This window comes from Crocodylus siamensis, chromosome 5 (assembly GCF_052110815.1).
Source record: "Crocodylus siamensis isolate JL-2025a chromosome 5, ASM5211081v1, whole genome shotgun sequence".
Taxonomy (NCBI): Eukaryota; Metazoa; Chordata; order Crocodylia; family Crocodylidae; genus Crocodylus; species Crocodylus siamensis.
In genome coordinates, this window is record NC_143399.1 from 105,869,847 (window position 1) to 105,875,752 (window position 5,906).

Below are 5,906 nucleotides of genomic sequence, written 5' to 3' on the forward strand. Positions count from 1 at the left end.
CCTGGGAAAGGGAGTAGGGCAGGAACCTAGCCTGGCTTGGAGCTGTGCAGGACTGGGGCAATCCCAGCTAGGTTCAAACTACTTGTAGGGGGTGAGGATGAAGAAGAAAAGCCCTTGGGTTGATGCTTTTCCTTCCATGCCAGGCAGACATCAGCTGGTGGGGGCTGCTGTGGGGGAAGTCCTACCCCACTCCCCTCACCCCTGCTCAGAAGCAGAGGGATAGGGGAGGGGTGGAGCTGGGGTGATCACAGCCTGGTTTAAGCTGCAAGGGGTGCAAAAAGCTACCCCCCAATGGGTGCTTTTCTTCCCCTGCCTCTGAGGCAGATGGCTAGGGAATGGGTGCAGCTGATGTGAGCCAAGTCTGGCTGGGAGCTGAGGAAGGTGGAAGATTCTCAGTGGGTGCTTTCCTACAGCAACCAATCAAGCTTAGGCTGGCACTGAGGGAGGTTCAGCCACCTTAGGCAGTCTGGCCATAAGGGATGGTGCACTTGAGCACCCTCAAACTCCTGATCTGGTGCAGTGCAGGCTTCTGCCTATCTTGGCCACCCAAACACTGAATATCAGTTTAGGTTGTTACCACTTCAATCTACTCATCTTAAAAAAAATGGTGAAGATTGAATCAATTTTGCCTTGGTTTTGTTACCTTTTGTATTTAACTTGTCCTTTTTTTTTTTTAACTGGAAAAAATTCTGGGGTATCTTCCAAAAAGATGAGTGTGCTGCTAGAACATACTAAAATATGTAAAAGCAATAATCACTATGACTCAGTAATATTGATTTAGGAGTTTGAATGAATTAAAAAAAAAAGATGTATTTATTGGGTGTGCCTACACAAGATATTTACTGCATGGTTGATTGATTAGCTGAGCAGTAAATGTCTTGCATCTACACATGTGCTACTATTCAGTTGTAATAAACTAATTTACTCTGCAGCAGGATAGTACTTGTAAATACTAACCTGTGGGAGAGTTAAAGACTTCATGGCAGCATGCATGTAGATGTTACCCAGGCTGGCTTGGGGCACCAAGGTACTTTAGTGCAGGCTAATCCTACACAGAAGCTCCCTCATGCCCCAGCCAGACCCTCTATAGAACGTTGAGTCAGAGGAAGCAGGCTGAGTCCCCTTCCGCCCCGGGTCCCTTGCCAGCCAAGGCTGCTCCACATGCTGCACATGAATAAACTCTAGGGCTGATTGCTCTGGGATTAATTGCTTCCAAGAACACATTCAAATGGCACACCTGGGAGCCAAAAACCCCAGAGCAATTAGCTTTGGAGTTTATTCATGTGCATTAATTGCATGTGTAGACACACACCGAGTTGCAAGCAAAAATATGCATTTAGATTAAGTTATTTTACAAAGGGAAACCATGTATTTTATAGAAGGTATATACTGATAAACTTTCATAAACTTAAGTTACTGCTTGAATATGCACTTTTGACCTCATAGCCAGACTTTTCCATCTGTGTTTATCTAGTAGTGAAGTCAGACATGCAATATTAATGATATTAGACTAATTTCCATGGCAATTGACTATGTTGTATCAAATTTATGAGTGAATCTTTACTGAAGATCAATTAATGTAGAGGAAAAGTTTGTTGCAAATACAGTGGAAAAGATAATAGATTTAAAACATGTCTCAAGTCTGCTAAATTTTAAAATTTACTAGCTACTAAATGTTTTCTTTGTTGTTCTTCATGAGTGTGATGGTAACAATTCTCTGTCTTTGGCTGTTTGCTATTAATAGCATTCCAAACATACTTACGAATTTTGTTTAAGGCTGAACATGTGCATCCACAGAATGAAGAACTTGTTACCTGTCAGTTGTAATATATCATGAGGATATAGGGGCTAATAAAGTAATATAAAGTGCAATGTCATTTTTGCTTGTCTCATGAGGAACACGTATTTTCCTGGTGTATTTATAACTATGATATTGCTATCATGCTGCTGTTCTTACATGGGTCTTCTTTCGTAGTAACCTTTATTGACAATGCTATAAAAACACTCCAACTATGATCCATCTTGCTTAGATTGACATTCTCATTCATTAATTTACTGTACCTGTAATATATTGCAAAGACACATTGCTACAGGAAAAAAAGGTCAAGGGCATTATTTAGCATGGCATTTTCTTCATGGTTTTTCAATTGTACAAGCATTACCACCTCTTGCCTAATATGAGGCCAAGATTCATTTAATATGCTTTGTGCACGCACACAACAGGCTTAATTCAGATGCTGTTTGCATGAGTATAACTGACAGCTGAAACTGACCATCCATAGAAATTACACACAAACTGGTAGAATTGATTGGAAACCAGTTCAAATCTGTAACACAACAAAAGTTCACTGCACATAAATGGCTTTCACAATGGCTGAAACTGGTTTAAGATAAACCTGGATGGATGTAGTATCAGAATTACTTGAATATGAAGGGGAAGTTCAATCAACCAATTTAACTTAAATCAGTTAATTCTCAGTCCCCCAGCATCCCAAGATGCTTTGCAGCTCCTCTGCAAATTTTCCCCTTGCAGGGTAGGCAGGCTAGCCTTGGCCCAATCTATATGCTCCAGTTGAGCAAAGAAGCATCCTCTAGCACCCCCCAGCTTCAGCCCTTGGCCACTGCAGGGACATAGCTGCATTTGTAGAATTGAAAGCAAATATCTGTTCACTTGGTTCAGTGTTGCGATTCGCTTACAGTACCCTTGTCTGCACCTGCCACTATTTTTGAGTTGTCAGCATGTCCCGACTTTCTTTCCTGCCATGTCTTTGATGCTATTATTATTATTATTAATATTAATTTTAGATACTATTAGTCGGAGAGTTATTTTTCTTTAGTTTGCTCTTACTGTAACCTTCTAATGGGGCTCACGCACAAGATGCATATATCATCCAATCTGCTTATTCGTATATATGACTGCACTTGAAGTTAGATATCCAGCCACAGTTTGGTTAAAATCATTGACTTTTTAAAATTTTTTCTCTTATAAATTTGTTTGCATCACACACATATGCAATGAATATCTGTCTGACTATCTTTCAAGTATCTCTTAAAGTATTAACTTTGTAACTCTTCCCACACAAAACAACTTTGCTTTTAAACAGTTAACACAAACGAACTAAACTTAGTATTCATGAACTGACTCTTTCCTGGAATCTTGTTCCTTTACTTTTATTTTGTTCAATGTCTCCCAATTTGAGAGATCTTATCTCTTCAGATATCTCTTCATGAAATCTGTATCTTTGCTAATACCAGAGTCACCAGTCAGACTTCTCTTTACTGGTAAGCTCGAACCTTCTTGGTGACCAAACAAATCCAGTCTTTAACATAAGAAAAGGGTTTTAAATATAAATCCTTTTTTTTCTACTTACTGTTGTGGACAGATGTCCTGTGTCCCTTGGAGCCTTTCTGGGAATCCTCCCTTGCTTCATTCTCTCTAGAACCAAAAACATGTACACTTAGTTTCTCCACAGATCCTCTGGTGGATCTCTCCTTGTCTTTTCTCTTTACTCCCCTCTCCCAGACCTCATGTCCACTGCTCCCCTCCTCTCTCAGAGCTTCTATCCTAATTAGACAACAGCTCCAGAAGCAGCGATCTCCATTCTCTCTTATCGCGCACTTGCTCCTCCACATTCAGTCTACACAATTTAGACTAAATGGTGAAGATTGAATCAGTTCAGACTTGGGCTTTCTGACTGTCTGTACTTAATATTCATGTCTGAGTATTTTAAACAAAGAAAACTTGGAATTCCTATTATAGTTTTGAATTTTGTTTTTTTAAATATTGTGCCATTCTAACTGGAGTTGAATTATAAGTGAAAGAATGGTATTGTGGCAAGCCAAGTAAGCTTTTTTTCCCACCTGTTTATATTTTCTTTCTGTTCTCTGCCTCTTCTACCACCACTGTTTCTCTCCTAATTTCAACACTTCCTCTCCCCCCACCCCTGAAAGCCATGTTGCCATATATAATTTTTATTCAGCAAGATGGGGGACAGATTTGGGATGCAGCTTTTTATTTGAATAGCTGATCACTTCGTCTGTGTACTTTCCCCACTTCTCTAATTTTGCAACTGAACAGCATTCAATCACTGGATCTTTCTCCTATCACTATTGTTGTGGATGAGAAGGCACTTTCATTGTGAGGTCTTATTTTCAAATGATTGCAACTTTTTGAAGGAGTTACCCTGTATCTTGACATTTCTTGTTCTTATTTTCAGCTTAAAGATGAGAGATTTATTTCAGAAGTCCAATAAAATTATATTAGTCTTTTTCTGAGCTCTCCACTAGTTACAAATCTTAGAGGGTTTTTTTGTTCCTTTTTTTTGTTTTGGTTGTTTTGTTTGGTCTTTCTTTTTCTTTTTTTGATTTTTTTGATTTTGTCTGTTGAAGAAAATGGAAAGGAGAAAAGTGAAAACATTCCCAGCCACATGTCATCCAGCCACTGGGATTCCCAAAACATTCCCAGGGGAAAATATTTCAGCTGAAGGGCCGCTTAATGAGTTTTGATGAGGCGTTGAGAGCCTCAAAGGTAGCCCTGCCCCTTGACAGGCACCCCACCCCCAGTCACAATTTTGGGACCAGAAGTCCCATCCCCTACCCCCTGAGGTTTGTCCCTGGACATCTCTCCCCTCGCCCAAGAAGTATTCCTTTGGGAGTTGGGGGGGGGGCAGGCATAGGGGAGCATATGTGGGGGTTCAGTATATGTTTTTTGGAATGGTTTGTGTGTGTCCACACTCTGTGTCTATGCCTTTTGTTTGTTTTTGTTATTTAACTACTAAAGTTTCATAGGAACATGAAACTATTTTACACAGATTTCTTCATGCACTGTGCAAGGAGCCTTGGTTGTAAAGTTATGCTTTCTGCATGTCCTATCATAGCATCTGATCAAGTGAACTTGGGTTCATGAGAGTTTTTGCTACATGCTTCTGTATAGGCTATTTAAATAAGATACATATATATCTACCCTGCCTTCTGGCTGACTTCAGGCTAGCACAGCTAACTCCCCCTCTCAGGGCTAGGAATTCTACTTGCAGCTTGAGGAGGGGGATAGGTGCCTAAAGTTTAGGTGTTGTGATGGTCATTATTGTGGAGCCAAATGCCCTTTGGTATATGTAGATCTAAATGATGCATCCAACATCCAATATGAAGTCCTTGGCAAGGCAAAGAAATGAACCCAAGCCTAAAGCTAGTGTTCAGCCCCTGGTCCATCTTTCTTTTATTTAACTTCTAGAAGTAGGATTTGTCTGTGAATTAGAGAAATACAGTTAGGAGTTGGTTGATTGACCTCTGGGTCATTCATATTTAAGTATGCTCATCTCCTTAAAAAAAGAAAAAGAGACACTGTAATCTAATATGCTGGTGTTTCTTCTTCTTTTTTTGGACTCCTGTGAAGATGCTTATTTTTTAATGATGTCAAGCTGGAAATTATACTCTTGTTTTAGAGGTATATCTAATAATGATGCTTTTGTTTGTACTGTAGCTTACATAGGGTCTGGTTGTCATTCACCACTGGGTATTTCAGTGAGGCTTTAAATTAAATAAAAAGCCAACTTATAGTATTATTTGGGTTAGTCAGTAGCCAGTAAACAGCTGTCAGGTGGAACTCCTGGTTTTTTTGTGCTTCTTCATTCACAGATGGAAAAAAAAAAAAACGTGAAAATGTATGACTGTATTTCTCCAGCTTAGAGTCATAGGACTTCTCCAAGGTCAAAAAGTACTTGTGTTCTTGGCTTGCATTTTGTATGGAGGCAGATAGCATATGATAAAACCTTGTGATGCCACAGATTAAATCTTAGCATGATATAATGAACAGAAATATTATTTCATTTAAGTGGCTATATCCAGAACCACACCCCTGTTGCATTCAAAGTGGCACCCTTTCTTCTGCTGCCATTCTTAAATTTCTG